Below are 24138 nucleotides of genomic sequence, written 5' to 3'. Positions count from 1 at the left end.
CTACACAGAATCATTCGGTGAAACTTCTTTCTGATCTGTGCATTCAGCTAACAGAGTTAAACCATACTTTTGATTGAGCAGATCTGAACACTCTTTCTGTAGAAAATGCAACTGGACATTTGGAGCGCTAAAAGCATAGTTGTGGAAAAAGGAATATATTCAAATATAAACTACACAGAAGCATTCTGTGAAACTTCTTTCTGATCTGAGCATTCAGCTAACAGAGTTAAACCATACCTTTGATTGAGCAGTTTTGAAACACTCTGTCTGTAGAAAATGCAACTGGACATTCGTAGCGCTAAGTGGGTAATAGTGGAAAAAAGAATATGTTCAAATATAAACTACACAGAAGCATTGTATGAAACTTCTTTCTGTTCTGTGCATTCAACTAACAGAGTTGAACCTTACTTTTGATTGAGCCGTTCTGAAACACTCTTTCTGTAGAAACTGCAATTGGACATTCTGAGCGCTAGGAGGCCTATATTGGGAAAAAGAATGTCTACAAATAAAAACTACACAGAAGAATTGTGTGAAACTTCTTTCTGTTCTGTTTGTTCAACTAAAAGAGTTGAACCTTAGTTTTGATTGAGCCGTTCTGAAACACTCTTTCTGTAGAAAATGCAAGTGGAGATTCGGAGCGCTAAGAGGGTAATAGTGGAAAAAGGAATGTCTCCAAATATAAACTACACAGAATCATTCTGTGAAACTTCTTTCTGATCTGTGCATTCAGCTAACAGAGTTAAAACATACTTTTGGTTGAGCAGATCTGAACACTCTTTCTGTAGAAAATGCAACTGGACATTTGGAGCGCTAAGAGAGTAGTAGTGGAAAAAGGAATATATTCAAATATAAACTACACCGAAGCATTCTGTGAAACTTCTTTCTGATCTGAGCATTCAGCTAACAGAGTTAAACCATACTTTTGATTGAGCAGTTTTGAAACACTCTGTCTGTAGAAAATGCAACTGGACATTCGTAGCGCTAATTGGGTAATAGTGGAAAAAAGAATATGTTGAAATATAAACTACACAGAAGCATTGTATGAAACTTCTTTCTGTTCTGTGCATTCAACTAACAGAGTTGAACCTTACTTTTGATTGAGCCTTTCTGAAACACTCTTTCTGTAGAAACTGCAATTGGACATTCTGAGTGCTAAGAGGCCTAAATTGGGAAAAATAATATCTTCAAATAAAAACTACACAGAAGCATTGTGTGAAACTTATTTCTGATATGTTCATTAAGCTAACAGAGTTAAACCATACTTTTGATTGCGCAGATCTGAACACTCTTTCTGTAGAAAATGCAAGTGGAGATTCCGAGCGCTAAGAGGGTAATAGTGGAAAAAGGAATATATTCAAATATAAACTACACAGTAGCATTCTGTGAAAATTCTTTCTGTTCTGTGCATTCAACTAACAGAGTTGAACCTTACTTTTGATTGAGCCGCTCTGAAACACTCTTTCTGTAGAAACTGCAATTGGACATGCTAAGCGCTAAGAGGCCTATATTGGGAAAAAGAATGTCTACACATAAAAACTACACAGAAGAATTGTGTGAAACTTCTTTCTGTTCTGTTTGTTCAACTAAAAGAGTTGAACCTTAGTTTTGATTGAGCCGTTCTGAAACACTCTTTCTGTAGCAAATGCAAGTGGAGATTCGGAGCGCTAAGAGGGTAATAGTGGAAAAAGGAATGTCTCCAAATATAAACTACACAGAATCATTCTGTGAAACTTCTTTCTGATCTGTGCATTCAGCTAACAGAGTTAAACCATACTTTTGATTGAGCAGATCTGAACACTCTTTCTGTAGAAAATGCAACTGGACATTTGGAGCGCTAAGAGAGTAGTAGTGGAAAAAGGAATATATTCAAATATAAACTAAAGAGAAGCATTCTGTGAAACTTCTTTCTGATCTGAGCATTCAGCTAACAGAGTTAAACCATACTTTTGATTGAGCAGTTTTGAAACACTCTGTCTGTAGAAAATGCAACTGGACATTCGTAGCGCTCAGTGGGTAATAGTGGAAAAAAGAATATGTTCAAATATAAACTACACAGAAGCATTGTATGAAATTTCTTTCTGTTCTGTGCATTCAACTAACAGAGTTGAACCTTACTTTGGATTGAGCCTTTCTGAAACACTCTTTCTGTAGAAACTGCAATTGGACATTGTGAGCGCTAAGAGGCCTCTATTGGGAAAAATAATATCTTCAAATAAAAACTACACAGAAGCATTGTGTGAAACTTATTTCTGATATGTTCATTAAGCTAACAGAGTTAAACCATACTTTTGATTGCGCAGTTCTGAACACTCTTTCTGTAGAAAATGCAAGTGGACATTCGGAGCGCTAAGAGGGTAATAGTGGAAAAAGGAATGTATTCAAATATAAACTACACAGTAGCATTCTGTGAAAATTCTTTCTGTTGTTTGCATACAACTAACAGAGTTGAACCTTACTTTTGATTGAGCCGTTCTGAAACACTCTTTCTGTAGAAATTGCAATTGGATATGCTAAGCGTTAAGAGGCCTACATTGGGAAAAAGAATATCTTCAAATAAAAACTACACAGATGCATTCTGTGAAACTTATTTCTGATCTGTAAATTCAGTTAACAGAGATAAAAAATATTTTTGATTGAGCAGTTATGAAACACTCTTTTTGTAGAAAATGCAAGTGTAGATTCGGAGCGCTAAGAGGGTACTAGTGGAAAAAGGAATGTCTACAAATATAAACTACACAGAATCATTCGGTGAAACTTCTTTCTGATCTGTGCATTCAGCTAACAGAGTTAAAACATACTTTTGATTGAGCAGATCTGAACACTCTTTCTGTAGAAAATGCAACTGGACATTTGGAGCGCTAAGAGCGTAGTAGTGGAAAAAGGAATATATTCAAATATAAACTACACAGAAGCATTCTGTGAAACTTCTTTCTGATCTGAGCATTTAACTAACAGAATTAAACCATACTTTTGATTGAGCAGTTTTGAAACACTCTGTCTGTAGAAAATGCAACTGGACATTCGTAGCGCTAAGTGGGTAATAGTGGAAAAAAGAATATGTTCAAATATAAACTACACAGAAGCATTGTATGAAACTTCTTTCTGTTCTGTGCATTCAACTAACAGAGTTGAACCTTACTTTTGATTGAGCCGTTCTGAAACACTCTTTCTGTAGAAACTGCAATTGGACATTCTGAGCGCTAAGAGGCCTATATTGGGAAAAAGAATGTCTACAAATAAAAACTACACAGAAGAATTGTGTGAAACTTCTTTCTGTTCTGTCTGTTCAACTAAAAGAGTTGAACCTTAGTTTTGATTGAGCGGTTCTGAAACACTCTTTCTGTAGAAAATGCAAGTGGAGATTCGGAGCGCTAAGAGGGTGATAGTGGAAAAAGGAATGTCTCCAATTATAAACTACACAGAATCATTCTGTGAAACTTCTTTCTGCTCTGTGCATTCAGTTAACAGAGTTAAACCATACTTTTGATTGAGCAGATCTGAACACTCTTTCTGTAGAAAATGCAACTGGACATTTGGAGCGCTAAGAGAGTAGTAGTGGAAAAAGGAATATATTCAAATATAAACTACACAGAAGCATTCTGTGAAACTCCTTTCTGATCTGAGCATTCAGCTAACAGAGTTAAACCATACTTTTGATTGAGCAGTTTTGAAACACTCTGTCTGTAGAAAATGCAACTGGACATTCGTAGCGCTAAGTGGGTAATAGTGGAAAAAAGAATATGTTCAAATATAAACTACACAGAAGCATTGTATGAAACTTCTTTCTGTTCTGTGCATTCAACTAACAGAGTTGAACCTTACTTTGGATTGAGCCTTTCTGAAACACTCTTTCTGTAGAAACTGCAATTGGACATTCTGAGCGCTAAGAGGCCTCTATTGGGAAAAATAATATCTTCAAATAAAAACTACACAGAAGCATTGTGTGAAACTTATTTCTGATATGTTCATTAAGCTAACAGAGTTAAACCATACTTTTGATTGCGCAGTTCTGAACACTCTTTCTGTAGAAAATGCAAGTGGACATTCGGAGCGCTAAGAGGGTAATAGTGGAAAAAGGAATATATTCAAATATAAACTACACAGTAGCATTCTGTGAAAATTCTTTCTGTTCTGTGCATTCAACTAACAGAGTTGAACCTTACTTTTGATTGAGCCGTTCTGAAACACTCTTTCTGTAGAAACTGCAATTGGACATGCTAAGCGCTAAGAGGCCTACATTGGAAAAAAGAATATCTTCAAATAAAAACTACACAGATGCATTCTGTTAAACTTATTTCTGATCTGTAAATTCAGTTAACAGAGATAAAACATATTTTTGATTGAGCAGTTATGAAACACTCTTTTTGTAGAAAATGCAAGTGGACATTCGGAGCGCTAAGAGGTTAATAGTGGAAAAAGGAATGTCTCCAAATATAAACTACACAGAATCATTCTGTGAAACGTCTTTCTGATCTGTGCATTCAGCTAACAGAGTTAAACCATACTTTTGATTGAGCAGATCTGAACACTCTTTCTGTAGAAAATGCAACTGGACATTTGGAGCGCTAAGAGAGTACTAGTGGAAAAAGGAATATATTCAAATATAAACTACACAGAAGCATTCTGTGAAACTTCTTTCTGATCTGAGCATTCAGCTAACAGAGTTAAACCATACTTTTGATTGAGCAGTTTTGAAACACTCTGTCTGTAGAAAATGCAACTGGACATTCGTAGCGCTAAGTGGGTAATAGTGGAAAAAAGAATATGTTGAAATATAAACTACACAGAAGCATTGTATGAAACTTCTTTCTGTTCTGTGCATTCAACTAACAGAGTTGAACCTTACTTTTGATTGAGCCTTTCTGAAACACTCTTTCTGTAGAAACTGCAATTGGACATTCTGAGTGCTAAGAGGCCTATATTGGGAAAAATAATATCTTCAAATAAAAACTACACAGAAGCATTGTGTGAAACTTATTTCTGATATGTTCATTAAGCTAACAGAGTTAAACCATACTTTTGATTGCGCAGATCTGAACACTCTTTCTGTAGAAAATGCAAGTGGAGATTCCGAGCGCTAAGAGGGTAATAGTGGAAAAAGGAATATATTCAAATATAAACTACACAGTAGCATTCTGTGAAAATTCTTTCTGTTCTGTGCATTCAACTAACAGAGTTGAACCTTACTTTTGATTGAGCCGCTCTGAAACACTCTTTCTGTAGAAACTGCAATTGGACATGCTAAGCGCTAAGAGGCCTATATTGGGAAAAAGAATGTCTACACATAAAAACTACACAGAAGAATTGTGTGAAACTTCTTTCTGTTCTGTTTGTTCAACTAAAAGAGTTGAACCTTAGTTTTGATTGAGCCGTTCTGAAACACTCTTTCTGTAGCAAATGCAAGTGGAGATTCGGAGCGCTAAGAGGGTAATAGTGGAAAAAGGAATGTCTCCAAATATAAACTACACAGAATCATTCTGTGAAACTTCTTTCTGATCTGTGCATTCAGCTAACAGAGTTAAACCATACTTTTGATTGAGCAGATCTGAACACTCTTTCTGTAGAAAATGCAACTGGACATTTGGAGCGCTAAGAGAGTAGTAGTGGAAAAAGGAATATATTCAAATATAAACTAAAGAGAAGCATTCTGTGAAACTTCTTTCTGATCTGAGCATTCAGCTAACAGAGTTAAACCATACTTTTGATTGAGCAGTTTTGAAACACTCTGTCTGTAGAAAATGCAACTGGACATTCGTAGCGCTCAGTGGGTAATAGTGGAAAAAAGAATATGTTCAAATATAAACTACACAGAAGCATTGTATGAAATTTCTTTCTGTTCTGTGCATTCAACTAACAGAGTTGAACCTTACTTTGGATTGAGCCTTTCTGAAACACTCTTTCTGTAGAAACTGCAATTGGACATTCTGAGCGCTAAGAGGCCTCTATTGGGAAAAATAATATCTTCAAATAAAAACTACACAGAAGCATTGTGTGAAACTTATTTCTGATATGTTCATTAAGCTAACAGAGTTAAACCATACTTTTGATTGCGCAGTTCTGAACACTCTTTCTGTAGAAAATGCAAGTGGACATTCGGAGCGCTAAGAGGGTAATAGTGGAAAAAGGAATATATTCAAATATAAACTACACAGTAGCATTCTGTGAAAATTCTTTCTGTTGTTTGCATACAACTAACAGAGTTGAACCTTACTTTTGATTGAGCCGTTCTGAAACACTCTTTCTGTAGAAATTGCAATTGGATATGCTAAGCGTTAAGAGGCCTACATTGGGAAAAAGAATATCTTCAAATAAAAACTACACAGATGCATTCTGTGAAACTTATTTCTGATCTGTAAATTCAGTTAACAGAGATAAAAAATATTTTTGATTGAGCAGTTATGAAACACTCTTTTTGTAGAAAATGCAAGTGGAGATTCGGAGCGCTAAGAGGGTACTAGTGGAAAAAGGAATGTCTACAAATATAAACTACACAGAATCATTCGGTGAAACTTCTTTCTGATCTGTGCATTCAGCTAACAGAGTTAAAACATACTTTTGATTGAGCAGATCTGAACACTCTTTCTGTAGAAAATGCAACTGGACATTTGGGGCGCTAAGAGCGTAGTAGTGGAAAAAGGAATATATTCAAATATAAACTACACAGAAGCATTCTGTGAAACTTCTTTCTGATCTGAGCATTTAACTAACAGAATTAAACCATACTTTTGATTGAGCAGTTTTGAAACACTCTGTCTGTAGAAAATGCAACTGGACATTCGTAGCGCTAAGTGGGTAATAGTGGAAAAAAGAATATGTTCAAATATAAACTACACAGAAGCATTGTATGAAACTTCTTTCTGTTCTGTGCATTCAACTAACAGAGTTGAACCTTACTTTTGATTGAGCCGTTCTGAAACACTCTTTCTGTAGAAACTGCAATTGGACATTCTGAGCGCTAAGAGGCCTATATTGGGAAAAAGAATGTCTACAAATAAAAACTACACAGAAGAATTGTGTGAAACTTCTTTCTGTTCTGTCTGTTCAACTAAAAGAGTTGAACCTTAGTTTTGATTGAGCGGTTCTGAAACACTCTTTCTGTAGAAAATGCAAGTGGAGATTCGGAGCGCTAAGAGGGTGATAGTGGAAAAAGGAATGTCTCCAATTATAAACTACACAGAATCATTCTGTGAAACTTCTTTCTGCTCTGTGCATTCAGTTAACAGAGTTAAACCATACTTTTGATTGAGCAGATCTGAACACTCTTTCTGTAGAAAATGCAACTGGACATTTGGAGCGCTAAGAGAGTAGTAGTGGAAAAAGGAATATATTCAAATATAAACTACACAGAAGCATTCTGTGAAACTCCTTTCTGATCTGAGCATTCAGCTAACAGAGTTAAACCATACTTTTGATTGAGCAGTTTTGAAACACTCTGTCTGTAGAAAATGCAACTGGACATTCGTAGCGCTAAGGGGGTAATAGTGGAAAAAAGAATATGTTCAAATATAAACTACACAGAAGCATTGTATGAAACTTCTTTCTGTTCTGTGCATTCAACTAACAGAGTTGAACCTTACTTTGGATTGAGCCTTTCTGAAACACTCTTTCTGTAGAAACTGCAATTGGACATTCTGAGCGCTAAGAGGCCTCTATTGGGAAAAATAATATCTTCAAATAAAAACTACACAGAAGCATTGTGTGAAACTTATTTCTGATATGTTCATTAAGCTAACAGAGTTAAACCATACTTTTGATTGCGCAGTTCTGAACACTCTTTCTGTAGAAAATGCAAGTGGACATTCGGAGCGCTAAGAGGGTAATAGTGGAAAAAGGAATATATTCAAATATAAACTACACAGTAGCATTCTGTGAAAATTCTTTCTGTTCTGTGCATTCAACTAACAGAGTTGAACCTTACTTTTGATTGAGCCGTTCTGAAACACTCTTTCTGTAGAAACTGCAATTGGACATGCTAAGCGCTAAGAGGCCTACATTGGAAAAAAGAATATCTTCAAATAAAAACTACACAGATGCATTCTGTGAAACTTATTTCTGATCTGTAAATTCAGTTAACAGAGATAAAACATATTTTTGATTGAGCAGTTATGAAACACTCTTCTTGTAGAAAATGCAAGTGGACATTCGGAGCGCTAAGAGGTTAATAGTGGAAAAAGGAATGTCTCCAAATATAAACTACACAGAATCATTCTGTGAAACGTCTTTCTGATCTGTGCATTCAGCTAACAGAGTTAAACCATACTTTTGATTGAGCAGATCTGAACACTCTTTCTGTAGAAAATGCAACTGGACATTTGGAGCGCTAAGAGAGTACTAGTGGAAAAAGGAATATATTCAAATATAAACTACACAGAAGCATTCTGTGAAACTTCTTTCTGATCTGAGCATTCAGCTAACAGAGTTAAACCATACCTTTGATTGAGCAGTTTTGAAACACTCTGTCTGTAGAAAATGCAACTGGACATTCGTAGCGCTAAGTGGGTAATAGTGGAAAAAAGAATATGTTCAAATATAAACTACACAGAAGCATTGTATGAAACTTCTTTCTGTTCTGTGCATTCAACTAACAGAGTTGAACCTTACTTTTGATTGAGCCGTTCTGAAACACTCTTTCTGTAGAAACTGCAATTGGACATTCTGAGCGCTAGGAGGCCTATATTGGGAAAAAGAATGTCTACAAATAAAAACTACACAGAAGAATTGTGTGAAACTTCTTTCTGTTCTGTTTGTTCAACTAAAAGAGTTGAACCTTAGTTTTGATTGAGCCGTTCTGAAACACTCTTTCTGTAGAAAATGCAAGTGGAGATTCGGAGCGCTAAGAGGGTAATAGTGGAAAAAGGAATGTCTCCAAATATAAACTACACAGAATCATTCTGTGAAACTTCTTTCTGATCTGTGCATTCAGCTAACAGAGTTAAAACATACTTTTGGTTGAGCAGATCTGAACACTCTTTCTGTAGAAAATGCAACTGGACATTTGGAGCGCTAAGAGAGTAGTAGTGGAAAAAGGAATATATTCAAATATAAACTACACCGAAGCATTCTGTGAAACTTCTTTCTGATCTGAGCATTCAGCTAACAGAGTTAAACCATACTTTTGATTGAGCAGTTTTGAAACACTCTGTCTGTAGAAAATGCAACTGGACATTCGTAGCGCTAAGTGGGTAATAGTGGAAAAAAGAATATGTTCAAATATAAACTACACAGAAGCATTGTATGAAACTTCTTTCTGTTCTGTGCATTCAACTAACAGAGTTGAACCTTACTTTTGATTGAGCCTTTCTGAAACACTCTTTCTGTAGAAACTGCAATTGGACATTCTGAGTGCTAAGAGGCCTATATTGGGAAAAATAATATCTTCAAATAAAAACTACACAGAAGCATTGTGTGAAACTTATTTCTGATATGTTCATTAAGCTAACAGAGTTAAACCATACTTTTGATTGCGCAGATCTGAACACTCTTTCTGTAGAAAATGCAAGTGGAGATTCCGAGCGCTAAGAGGGTAATAGTGGAAAAAGGAATATATTCAAATATAAACTACACAGTAGCATTCTGTGAAAATTCTTTCTGTTCTGTGCATTCAACTAACAGAGTTGAACCTTACTTTTGATTGAGCCGCTCTGAAACACTCTTTCTGTAGAAACTGCAATTGGACATGCTAAGCGCTAAGAGGCCTATATTCGGAAAAAGAATGTCTACACATAAAAACTACACAGAAGAATTGTGTGAAACTTCTTTCTGTTCTGTTTGTTCAACTAAAAGAGTTGAACCTTAGTTTTGATTGAGCCGTTCTGAAACACTCTTTCTGTAGAAAATGCAAGTGGAGATTCGGAGCGCTAAGAGGGTAATAGTGGAAAAAGGAATGTCTCCAAATATAAACTACACAGAATCATTCTGTGAAACTTCTTTCTGATCTGTGCATTCAGCTAACAGAGTTAAACCATACTTTTGATTGAGCAGATCTGAACACTCTTTCTGTAGAAAATGCAACTGGACATTTGGAGCGCTAAGAGAGTAGTAGTGGAAAAAGGAATATATTCAAATATAAACTAAAGAGAACCATTCTGTGAAACTTCTTTCTGATCTGAGCATTCAGCTAACAGAGTTAAACCATACTTTTGATTGAGCAGTTTTGAAACACTCTGTCTGTAGAAAATGCAACTGGACATTCGTAGCGCTCAGTGGGTAATAGTGGAAAAAAGAATATGTTCAAATATAAACTACACAGAAGCATTGTATGAAATTACTTTCTGTTCTGTGCATTCAACTAACAGAGTTGAACCTTACTTTGGATTGAGCCTTTCTGAAACACTCTTTCTGTAGAAACTGCAATTGGACATTCTGAGCGCTAAGAGGCCTCTATTGGGAAAAATAATATCTTCAAATAAAAACTACACAGAAGCATTGTGTGAAACTTATTTCTGATATGTTCATTAAGCTAACAGAGTTAAACCATACTTTTGATTGCGCAGTTCTGAACACTCTTTCTGTAGAAAATGCAAGTGGACATTCGGAGCGCTAAGAGGGTAATAGTGGAAAAAGGAATATATTCAAATATAAACTACACAGTAGCATTCTGTGAAAATTCTTTCTGTTGTTTGCATACAACTAACAGAGTTGAACCTTACTTTTGATTGAGCCGTTCTGAAACACTCTTTCTGTAGAAATTGCAATTGGATATGCTAAGCGTTAAGAGGCCTACATTGGGAAAAAGAATATCTTCAAATAAAAACTACACAGATGCATTCTGTGAAACTTATTTCTGATCTGTAAATTCAGTTAACAGAGATAAAAAATATGTTTGATTGAGCAGTTATGAAACACTCTTTTTGTAGAAAATGCAAGTGGAGATTCGGAGCGCTAAGAGGGTACTAGTGGAAAAAGGAATGTCTTCAAATATAAACTACACAGAATCATTCGGTGAAACTTCTTTCTGATCTGTGCATTCAGCTAACAGAGTTAAAACATACTTTTGATTGAGCAGATCTGAACACTCTTTCTGTAGAAAATGCAACTGGACATTTGGAGCGCTAAGAGCGTAGTAGTGGAAAAAGGAATATATTCAAATATAAACTACACAGAAGCATTCTGTGAAACTTCTTTCTGATCTGAGCATTTAACTAACAGAATTAAACCATACTTTTGATTGAGCAGTTTTGAAACACTCTGTCTGTAGAAAATGCAACTGGACATTCGTAGCGCTAAGTGGGTAATAGTGGAAAAAAGAATATGTTCAAATATAAACTACACAGAAGCATTGTATGAAACTTCTTTCTGTTCTGTGCATTCAACTAACAGAGTTGAACCTTACTTTTGATTGAGCCGTTCTGAAACACTCTTTCTGTAGAAACTGCAATTGGACATTCTGAGCGCTAAGAGGCCTATATTGGGAAAAAGAATGTCTACAAATAAAAACTACACAGAAGAATTGTGTGAAACTTCTTTCTGTTCTGTCTGTTCAACTAAAAGAGTTGAACCTTAGTTTTGATTGAGCAGTTCTGAAACACTCTTTCTGTAGAAAATGCAAGTGGAGATTCGGAGCGCTAAGAGGGTGATAGTGGAAAAAGGAATGTCTCCAAATATAAACTACACAGAATCATTCTGTGAAACTTCTTTCTGCTCTGTGCATTCAGTTAACAGAGTTAAACCATACTTTTGATTGAGCAGATCTGAACACTCTTTCTGTAGAAAATGCAACTGGACATTTGGAGCGCTAAGAGAGTAGTAGTGGAAAAAGGAATATATTCAAATATAAACTACACAGAAGCATTCTGTGAAACTTCTTTCTGATCTGAGCATTCAGCTAACAGAGTTAAACCATACTTTTGATTGAGCAGTTTTGAAACACTCTGTCTGTAGAAAATGCAACTGGACATTCGTAGCGCTAAGTGGGTAATAGTGGAAAAAAAATATGTTCAAATATAAACTACACAGAAGCATTGTATGAAACTTCTTTCTGTTCTGTGCATTCAACTAACAGAGTTGAACATTACTTTGGATTGAGCCTTTCTGAAACACTCTTTCTGTAGAAACTGCAATTGGACATTCTGAGCGCTAAGAGGCCTCTATTGGGAAAAATAATATCTTCAAATAAAAACTACACAGAAGCATTGTGTGAAACTTATTTCTGATATGTTCATTAAGCTAACAGAGTTAAACCATACTTTTGATTGCGCAGTTCTGAACACTCTTTCTGTAGAAAATGCAAGTGGACATTCGGAGCGCTAAGAGGGTAATAGTGGAAAAAGGAATATATTCAAATATAAACTACACAGTAGCATTCTGTGAAAATTCTTTCTGTTCTGTGCATTCAACTAACAGAGTTGAACCTTACTTTTGATTGAGCCGTTCTGAAACACTCTTTCTGTAGAAACTGCAATTGGACATGCTAAGCGCTAAGAGGCCTACATTGGAAAAAAGAATATCTTCAAATAAAAACTACACAGATGCATTCTGTGAAACTTATTTCTGATCTGTAAATTCAGTTAACAGAGATAAAACATATTTTTGATTGGGCAGTTATGAAACACTCTTTTTGTAGAAAATGCAAGTGGACATTCGGAGCGCTAAGAGGTTAATAGTGGAAAAAGGAATGTCTCCAAATATAAACTACACAGAATCATTCTGTGAAACTTCTTTCTGATCTGTGCATTCAGCTAACAGAGTTAAACCATACTTTTGATTGAGCAGATCTGAACACTCTTTCTGTAGAAAATGCAACTGGACATTTGGAGCGCTAAGAGAGTACTAGTGGAAAAAGGAATATATTCAAATATAAACTACACAGAAGCATTCTGTGAAACTTCTTTCTGATCTGAGCATTCAGCTAACAGAGTTAAACCATACCTTTGATTGAGCAGTTTTGAAACACTCTGTCTGTAGAAAATGCAACTGGACATTCGTAGCGCTAAGTGGGTAATAGTGGAAAAAAGAATATGTTCAAATATAAACTACACAGAAGCATTGTATGAAACTTCTTTCTGTTCTGTGCATTCAACTAACAGAGTTGAACCTTACTTTTGATTGAGCCGTTCTGAAACACTCTTTCTGTAGAAACTGCAATTGGACATTCTGAGCGCTAGGAGGCCTATATTGGGAAAAAGAATGTCTACAAATAAAAACTACACAGAAGAATTGTGTGAAACTTCTTTCTGTTCTGTTTGTTCAACTAAAAGAGTTGAACCTTAGTTTTGATTGAGCCGTTCTGAAACACTCTTTCTGTAGAAAATGCAAGTGGAGATTCGGAGCGCTAAGAGGGTAATAGTGGAAAAAGGAATGTCTCCAAATATAAACTACACAGAATCATTCTGTGAAACTTCTTTCTGATCTGTGCATTCAGCTAACAGAGTTAAAACATACTTTTGGTTGAGCAGATCTGAACACTCTTTCTGTAGAAAATGCAACTGGACATTTGGAGCGCTAAGAGAGTAGTAGTGGAAAAAGGAATATATTCAAATATAAACTACACCGAAGCATTCTGTGAAACTTCTTTCTGATCTGAGCATTCAGCTAACAGAGTTAAACCATACTTTTGATTGAGCAGTTTTGAAACACTCTGTCTGTAGAAAATGCAACTAGACATTCGTAGCGCTAAGTGGGTAATAGTGGAAAAAAGAATATGTTCAAATAAAAACTACACAGAAGCATTGTATGAAACTTCTTTCTGTTCTGTGCATTCAACTAACAGAGTTGAACCTTACTTTTGATTGAGCCTTTCTGAAACACTCTTTCTGTAGAAACTGCAATTGGACATTCTGAGTGCTAAGAGGCCTATATTGGGAAAAATAATATCTTCAAATAAAAACTACACAGAAGCATTGTGTGAAACTTATTTCTGATATGTTCATTAAGCTAACAGAGTTAAACCATACTTTTGATTGCGCAGATCTGAACACTCTTTCTGTAGAAAATGCAAGTGGAGATTCCGAGCGCTAAGAGGGTAATAGTGGAAAAAGGAATATATTCAAATATAAACTACACAGTAGCATTCTGTGAAAATTCTTTCTGTTCTGTGCATTCAACTAACAGAGTTGAACCTTACTTTTGATTGAGCCGCTCTGAAACACTCTTTCTGTAGAAACTGCAATTGGACATGCTAAGCGCTAAGAGGCCTATATTGGGAAAAAGAATGTCTACACATAAAAACTACACAGAAGAATTGTGTGAAACTTCTTTCTCTTCTGTTTGTTCAACTAAAAGAGTTGAACCTTAGTTTTGATTGAGCCGTTCTGAAACACTCTTTCTGTAGAAAATGCAAGTGGAGATTCGGAGCGCTAAGAGGGTAATAGTGGAAAAAGGAATGTCTCCAAATATAAACTACACAGAATCATTCTGTGAAACTTCTTTCTGATCTGTGCATTCAGCTAACAGAGTTAAACCATACTTTTGATTGAGCAGATCTGAACACTCTTTCTGTAGAAAATGCAACTGGACATTTGGAGCGCTAAGAGAGTAGTAGTGGAAAAAGGAATATATTCAAATATAAACTAAAGAGAAGCATTCTGTGAAACTTCTTTCTGATCTGAGCATTCAGCTAACAGAGTTAAACCATACTTTTGATTGAGCAGTTTTGAAACACTCTGTCTGTAGAAAATGCAACTGGACATTCGTAGCGCTCAGTGGGTAATAGTGGAAAAAAGAATATGTTCAAATATAAACTACACAGAAGCATTGTATGAAATTTCTTTCTGTTCTGTGCATTCAACTATCAGAGTTGAACCTTACTTTGGATTGAGCCTTTCTGAAACACTCTTTCTGTAGAAACTGCAATTGGACATTCTGAGCGCTAAGAGGCCTCTATTGGGAAAAATAATATCTTCAAATAAAAACTACACAGAAGCATTGTGTGAAACTTATTTCTGATATGTTCATTAAGCTAACAGAGTTAAACCATACTTTTGATTGCGCAGTTCTGAACACTCTTTCTGTAGAAAATGCAAGTGGACATTCGGAGCGCTAAGAGGGTAATAGTGGAAAAAGGAATATATTCAAATATAAACTACACAGTAGCATTCTGTGAAAATTCTTTCTGTTGTTTGCATACAACTAACAGAGTTGAACCTTACTTTTGATTGAGCCGTTCTGAAACACTCTTTCTGTAGAAATTGCAATTGGATATGCTAAGCGTTAAGAGGCCTACATTGGGAAAAAGAATATCTTCAAATAAAAACTACACAGATGCATTCTGTGAAACTTATTTCTGATCTGTAAATTCAGTTAACAGAGATAAAAAATATTTTTGATTGAGCAGTTATGAAACACTCTTTTTGTAGAAAATGCAAGTGGAGATTCGGAGCGCTAAGAGGGTACTAGTGGAAAAAGTAATGTCTTCAAATATAAACTACACAGAATCATTCGGTGAAACTTCTTTCTGATCTGTGCATTCAGCTAACAGAGTTAAAACATACTTTTGATTGAGCAGATCTGAACACTCTTTCTGTAGAAAATGCAACTGGACATTTGGAGCGCTAAGAGCGTAGTAGTGGAAAAAGGAATATATTCAAATATAAACTACACAGAAGCATTCTGTGAAACTTCTTTCTGATCTGAGCATTTAACTAACAGAATTAAACCATACTTTTGATTGAGCAGTTTTGAAACACTCTGTCTGTAGAAAATGCAACTGGACATTCGTAGCGCTAAGTGGGTAATAGTGGAAAAAAGAATATGTTCAAATATAAACTACACAGAAGCATTGTATGAAACTTCTTTCTGTTCTGTGCATTCAACTAACAGAGTTGAACCTTACTTTGGATTGAGCCTTTCTGAAACACTCTTTCTGTAGAAACTGCAATTGGACATTCTGAGCGCTAAGAGGCCTCTATTGGGAAAAATAATATCTTCAAATAAAAACTACACAGAAGCATTGTGTGAAACTTATTTCTGATATGTTCATTAAGCTAACAGAGTTAAACCATACTTTTGATTGCGCAGTTCTGAACACTCTTTCTGTAGAAAATGCAAGTGGACATTCGGAGCGCTAAGAGGGTAATAGTGGAAAAAGGAATATATTCAAATATAAACTACACAGTAGCATTCTGTGAAAATTCTTTCTGTTCTGTGCATTCAACTAACAGAGTTGAACCTTACTTTTGATTGAGCCGTTCTGAAACACTCTTTCTGTAGAAACTGCAATTGGACATGCTAAGCGCTAAGAGGCCTACATTGGAAAAAAGAATATCTTCAAATAAAAACTACACAGATGCATTCTGTGAAACTTATTTCTGATCTGTAAATTCAGTTAACAGAGATAAAACATATTTTTGATTGAGCAGTTATGAAACACTCTTTTTGTAGAAAATGCAAGTGGACATTCGGAGCGCTAAGAGGTTAATAGTGGAAAAAAAATGTCTCCAAATATAAACTACACAGAATCATTCTGTGAAACTTCTTTCTGATCTGTGCATTCAGCTAACAGAGTTAAACCATACTTTTGATTGAGCAGATCTGAACACTCTTTCTGTAGAAAATGCAACTGGACATTTGGAGCGCTAAGAGAGTACTAGTGGAAAAAGGAATATATTCAAATATAAACTACACAGAAGCATTCTGTGAAACTTCTTTCTGATCTGAGCATTCAGCTAACAGAGTTAAACCATACTTTTGATTGAGCAGTTTTGAAACACTCTGTCTGTAGAAAATGCAACTGGACATTCGTAGCGCTAAGTGGGTAATAGTGGAAAAAAGAATATGTTCAAATATAAACTACACAGAAGCATTGTATGAAACTTCTTTCTGTTCTGTGCATTCAACTAACAGAGTTGAACCTTACTTTTGATTGAGCCTTTCTGAAACACTCTTTCTGTAGAAACTGCAATTGGACATTCTGAGCGCTAAGAGGCCTATATTGGGAAAAATAATATCTTCAAATAAAAACTACACAGAAGCATTGTGTGAAACTTATTTCTGATATGTTCATTAAGCTAACAGAGTTAAACCATACTTTTGATTGCGCAGTTCTGAACACTCTTTCTGTAGAAAATGCAAGTGGACATTCGGAGCGCTAAGAGGGTAATAGTGGAAAAAGGAATATATTCAAATATAAACTACACAGTAGCATTCTGTGAAACTTCTTTCTGTTTTGTGCATTCAACTAACAGAGTTGAACCTTACTTTTGATTGAGCCGTTCTGAAACACTCTTTCTGTAGAAACTGCAATTGGACATGCTAAGCGCTAAGAGGCCTACATTGGGAAAAAGAATATCTTCAAATAAAAACTACACAGATGCATTCTGTGAAACTTATTTCTGATCTGTTAATTCAGTTAACAGAGATAAAAGATATTTTTCATTGAGCAGTTATGAAACACTCTTTTTGTAGAAAATGCAAGTGGAGATTCGGAGCGCTAAGAGGGTAATAGTGGAAAAAGGGATGTCTTCAAATATAAACTACACAGAATCATTCGGTGAAACATCTTTCTGATCTGTGCATTCAGCTAACAGAGTTAAACCATACTTTTGATTGAGCAGATCTGAACACTCTTTCTGTAGAAAATGCAACTGGACATTTGGAGCGCTAAGAGCGTAGTAGTGGAAAAAGGAATATATTCAAATATAAACTACACAGAAGCATTCTGTGAAACCTCTTTCTGATCTGAGCATTCAGCTAACAGAGTTAAACCATACTTTTGATTGAGCAGTTTTGAAACACTCTGTCTGTAGAAAATGCAACTGGACATTCGTAGCGCTAAGTGGGTAATAGTGGAAAAAAGAATATGTTCAAATATAAACTACACAGAAGCATTGTATGAAACTTCTTTCTGTTCTGTGCATTCAACTAACAGAGTTGAACCTTACTTTTGATTGAGCCGTTCTGAAACACTCTTTCTGTAGAAACTGCAATTGGACATTCTGAGCGCTAGGAGGCCTATATTGGGAAAATGAATGTCTACAAATAAAAACTACACAGAAGAACTGTGTGAAACTTCTTTCTGTTCTGTTTGTTCAACTAAAAGAGTTGAACCTTAGTTTTGATTGAGCCGTTCTTAAACACTCTTTCTGTAGAAAATGCAAGTGGAGATTCGAAGCGCTAAGAGGGTAATAGTGGAAAAAGGAATGTCTCCATATATAAACTACACAGAATCATTCTGTGAAACTTCTTTCTGATCTGTGCATTCAGCTAACAGAGTTAAACCATACTTTTGATTGAGCAGATCTGAACACTCTTTCTGTAGAAAATGCAACTGGACATTTGGAGCGCTAAGAGAGTAGTAGTGGAAAAAGGAATATATTCAAATATAAACTACACAGAAGCATTCTGTGAAACTTCTTTCTGATCTGAGCATTCAGCTAACAGAGTTAAACCATACTTTTGATTGAGCAGTTTTGAAACACTCTGTCTGTAGAAAATGCAACTGGACATTCGTAGCGCTAAGTGGGTAATAGTGGAAAAAAGAATATGTTCAAATATAAACTACACAGAAGCATTGTATGAAACTTCTTTCTGTTCTGTGCATTCAACTAACAGAGTTGAACCTTACTTTTGATTGAGCCTTTCTGAAACACTCTTTCTGTAGAAACTGCAATTGGACATTCTGAGCGCTAAGAGGCCTATATTGGGAAAAATAATATCTTCAAATAAAAACTACACAGAAGCATTGTGTGAAACTTATTTCTGATATGTTCATTAAGCTAACAGAGTTAAACCATACTTTTGATTGCGCAGTTCTGAACACTCTTTCTGTAGAAAATGCAAGTGGACATTCGGAGCGCTAAGAGGGTAATAGTGGAAAAAGGAATATATTCAAATATAAACTACACAGTAGCATTCTGTGAAACTTCTTTCTGTTTTGTGCATTCAACTAACAGAGTTGAACCTTACTTTTGATTGAGCCGTTCTGAAACACTCTTTCTGTAGAAACTGCAATTGGACATGCTAAGCGCTAAGAGGCCTACATTGGGAAAAAGAATATCTTCAAATAAAAACTACACAGATGCATTCTGTGAAACTTATTTCTGATCTGTAAATTCAGTTAACAGAGATAAAACATATTTTTGATTGAGCAGTTATGAAACACTCTCTTTGTAGAAAATGCAAGTGGAGATTCGGAGCGCTAAGAGGGTAATAGTGGTAAAAGGAATGTCTTCAAATATAAACTACACAGAATCATTCGGTGAAACTTCTTTCTGATCTGTGCATTCAGCTAACAGAGTTAAACCATACTTTTGATTGAGCAGATCTGAACACTCTTTCTGTAGAAAATGCAACTGGACATTTGGAGCGCTAAAAGCATAGTTGTGGAAAAAGGAATATATTCAAATATAAACTACACAGAAGCATTCTGTGAAACTTCTTTCTGATCTGAGCATTCAGCTAACAGAGTTAAACCATACCTTTGATTGAGCAGTTTTGAAACACTCTGTCTGTAGAAAATGCAACTGGACATTCGTAGCGCTAAGTGGGTAATAGTGGAAAAAAGAATATGTTCAAATATAAACTACACAGAAGCATTGTATGAAACTTCTTTCTGTTCTGTGCATTCATCTAACAGAGTTGAACCTTACTTTTGATTGAGCCGTTCTGAAACACTCTTTCTGTAGAAACTGCAATTGGACATTCTGAGCGCTAGGAGGCCTATATTGGGAAAAAGAATGTCTACAAATAAAAACTACACAGAAGAATTGTGTGAAACTTCTTTCTGTTCTGTTTGTTCAACTAAAAGAGTTGAACCTTAGTTTTGATTGAGCCGTTCTGAAACACTCTTTCTGTAGAAAATGCAAGTGGAGATTCGGAGCGCTAAGAGGGTAATAGTGGAAAAAGGAATGTCTCCAAATATAAACTACACAGAATCATTCTGTGAAACTTCTTTCTGATCTGTGCATTCAGCTAACAGAGTTAAAACATACTTTTGGTTGAGCAGATCTGAACACTCTTTCTGTAGAAAATGCAACTGGACATTTGGAGCGCTAAGAGAGTAGTAGTGGAAAAAGGAATATATTCAAATATAAACTACACCGAAGCATTCTGTGAAACTTCTTTCTGATCTGAGCATTCAGCTAACAGAGTTAAACCATACTTTTGATTGAGCAGTTATGAAACACTCTGTCTGTAGAAAATGCAACTGGACATTCGTAGCGCTAAGTGGGTAATAGTGGAAAAAAGAATATGTTCAAATATAAACTACACAGAAGCATTGTATGAAACTTCTTTCTGTTCTGTGCATTCAACTAACAGAGTTGAACCTTACTTTTGATTGAGCCTTTCTGAAACACTCTTTCTGTAGAAACTGCAATTGGACATTCTGAGTGCTAAGAGGCCTATATTGGGAAAAATAATATCTTCAAATAAAAACTACACAGAAGCATTGTGTGAAACTTATTTCTGATATGTTCATTAAGCTAACAGAGTTAAACCATACTTTTGATTGCGCAGATCTGAACACTCTTTCTGTAGAAAATGCAAGTGGAGATTCCGAGCGCTAAGAGGGTAATAGTGGAAAAAGGAATATATTCAAATATAAACTATACAGTAGCATTCTGTGAAAATTCTTTCAGTTCTGTGCATTCAACTAACAGAGTTGAACCTTACTTTTGATTGAGCCTTTCTGAAACACTCTTTCTGTAGAAACTGCAATTGGACATTCTGAGCGCTAAGAGGCCTATATTGGGAAAAATAATATCTTCAAATAAAAACTACACAGAAGCATTGTGTGAAACTTATTTCTGATATGTTCATTAAGCTAACAGAGTTAAACCATACTTTTGATTGCGCAGTTCTGAACACTCTTTCTGTAGAAAATGCAAGTGGACATTCGGAGCGCTAAGAGGGTAATAGTGGAAAAAGGAATATATTCAAATATAAACTACACAGTAGCATTCTGTGAAACTTCTTTCTGTTTTGTGCATTCAACTAACAGAGTTGAACCTTACTTTTGATTGAGCCGTTCTGAAACACTCTTTCTGTAGAAACTGCAATTGGACATGCTAAGCGCTAAGAGGCCTACATTGGGAAAAAGAATATCTTCAAATAAAAACTACACAGATGCATTCTGTGAAACTTATTTCTGATCTGTAAATTCAGTTAACAGAGATAAAACATATTTTTGATTGAGCAGTTATGAAACACTCTCTTTGTAGAAAATGCAAGTGGAGATTCGGAGCGCTAAGAGGGTAATAGTGGTAAAAGGAATGTCTTCAAATATAAACTACACAGAATCATTCGGTGAAACTTCTTTCTGATCTGTGCATTCAGCTAACAGAGTTAAACCATACTTTTGATTGAGCAGATCTGAACACTCTTTCTGTAGAAAATGCAACTGGACATTTGGAGCGCTAAAAGCATAGTTGTGGAAAAAGGAATATATTCAAATATAAACTACACAGAAGCATTCTGTGAAACTTCTTTCTGATCTGAGCATTCAGCTAACAGAGTTAAACCATACCTTTGATTGAGCAGTTTTGAAACACTCTGTCTGTAGAAAATGCAACTGGACATTCGTAGCGCTAAGTGGGTAATAGTGGAAAAAAGAATATGTTCAAATATAAACTACACAGAAGCATTGTATGAAACTTCTTTCTGTTCTGTGCATTCATCTAACAGAGTTGAACCTTACTTTTGATTGAGCCGTTCTGAAACACTCTTTCTGTAGAAACTGCAATTGGACATTCTGAGCGCTAGGAGGCCTATATTGGGAAAAAGAATGTCTACAAATAAAAACTACACAGAAGAATTGTGTGAAACTTCTTTCTGTTCTGTTTGTTCAACTAAAAGAGTTGAACCTTAGTTTTGATTGAGCCGTTCTGAAACACTCTTTCTGTAGAAAATGCAAGTGGAGATTCGGAGCGCTAAGAGGGTAATAGTGGAAAAAGGAATGTCTCCAAATATAAACTACACAGAATCATTCTGTGAAACTTCTTTCTGATCTGTGCATTCAGCTAACAGAGTTAAAACATACTTTTGGTTGAGCAGATCTGAACACTCTTTCTGTAGAAAATGCAACTGGACATTTGGAGCGCTAAGAGAGTAGTAGTGGAAAAAGGAATATATTCAAATATAAACTACACCGAAGCATTCTGTGAAACTTCTTTCTGATCTGAGCATTCAGCTAACAGAGTTAAACCATACTTTTGATTGAGCAGTTATGAAACACTCTGTCTGTAGAAAATGCAACTGGACATTCGTAGCGCTAAGTGGGTAATAGTGGAAAAAAGAATATGTTCAAATATAAACTACACAGAAGCATTGTATGAAACTTCTTTCTGTTCTGTGCATTCAACTAACAGAGTTGAACCTTACTTTTGATTGAGCCTTTCTGAAACACTCTTTCTGTAGAAACTGCAATTGGACATTCTGAGTGCTAAGAGGCCTATATTGGGAAAAATAATATCTTCAAATAAAAACTACACAGAAGCATTGTGTGAAACTTATTTCTGATATGTTCATTAAGCTAACAGAGTTAAACCATACTTTTGATTGCGCAGATCTGAACACTCTTTCTGTAGAAAATGCAAGTGGAGATTCCGAGCGCTAAGAGGGTAATAGTGGAAAAAGGAATATATTCAAATATAAACTATACAGTAGCATTCTGTGAAAATTCTTTCAGTTCTGTGCATTCAACTAACAGAGTTGAACCTTACTTTTGATTGAGCCGCTCTGAAACACTCTTTCTGTAGAAACTGCAATTGGACATGCTAAGCGCTAAGAGGCCTATATTGGGAAAAAGAATGTCTACACATAAAAACTACACAGAAGAATTGTGTGAAACTTCTTTCTGTTCTGTTTGTTCAACTAAAAGAGTTGAACCTTAGTTTTGGTTGAGCCGTTCTGAAACACTCTTTCTGTAGAAAATGCAAGTGGAGATTCGGAGCGCTAAGAGGGTAATAGTGGAAAAAGGAATGTCTCCAAATATAAACTACACAGAATCATTCTGTGAAACTTCTTTCTGATCTGTGCATTCAGCTAACAGAGTTAAACCATACTTTTGATTGAGCAGATCTGAACACTCTTTCTGTAGAAAATGCAACTGGACATTTGGAGCGCTAAGAGAGTAGTAGTGGAAAAAGGAATATATTCAAATATAAACTAAAGAGAAGCATTCTGTGAAACTTCTTTCTGATCTGAGCATTCAGCTAACAGAGTTAAACCATACTTTTGATTGAGCAGTTTTGAAACACTCTGTCTGTAGAAAATGCAACTGGACATTCGTAGCGCTCAGTGGGTAATAGTGGAAAAAAGAATATGTTCAAATATAAACTACACAGAAGCATTGTATGAAATTTCTTTCTGTTCTGTGCATTCAACTAACAGAGTTGAACCTTACTTTGGATTGAGCCTTTCTGAAACACTCTTTCTGTAGAAACTGCAATTGGACATTCTGAGCGCTAAGAGGCCTCTATTGGGAAAAATAATATCTTCAAATAAAAACTACACAGAAGCATTGTGTGAAACTTATTTCTGATATGTTCATTAAGCTAACAGAGTTAAACCATACTTTTGATTGCGCAGTTCTGAACACTCTTTCTGTAGAAAATGCAAGTGGACATTCGGAGCGCTAAGAGGGTAATAGTGGAAAAAGGAATATATTCAAATATAAACTACACAGTAGCATTCTGTGAAAATTCTTTCTGTTGTTTGCATACAACTAACAGAGTTGAACCTTACTTTTGATTGAGCCGTTCTGAAACACTCTTTCTGTAGAAATTGCAATTGGATATGCTAAGCGTTAAGAGGCCTACATTGGGAAAAAGAATATCTTCAAATAAAAACTACACAGATGCATTCTGTGAAACTTATTTCTGATCTGTAAATTCAGTTAACAGAGATAAAAAATATTTTTGATTGAGCAGTTATGAAACACTATTTTTGTAGAAAATGCAAGTGGAGATTCGGAGCGCTAAGAGGGTACTAGTCGAAAAAGGAATGTCTTCAAATATAAACTACACAGAATCATTCGGTGAAACTTCTTTCTGATCTGTGCATTCAGCTAACAGAGTTAAAACATACTTTTGATTGAGCAGATCTGAACACTCTTTCTGTAGAAAATGCAACTGGACATTTGGAGCGCTAAGAGCGTAGTAGTGGAAAAAGGAATATATTCAAATATAAACTACACAGAAGCATTCTGTGAAACTTCTTTCTGATCTGAGCATTTAACTAACAGAATTAAACCATACTTTTGAT

This window comes from Symphalangus syndactylus, chromosome 24 (genome assembly GCF_028878055.3).
Source record: "Symphalangus syndactylus isolate Jambi chromosome 24, NHGRI_mSymSyn1-v2.1_pri, whole genome shotgun sequence".
NCBI classification, from domain to species: Eukaryota; Metazoa; Chordata; class Mammalia; order Primates; family Hylobatidae; genus Symphalangus; species Symphalangus syndactylus.
This window is presented reverse-complemented; position numbering follows the sequence as displayed.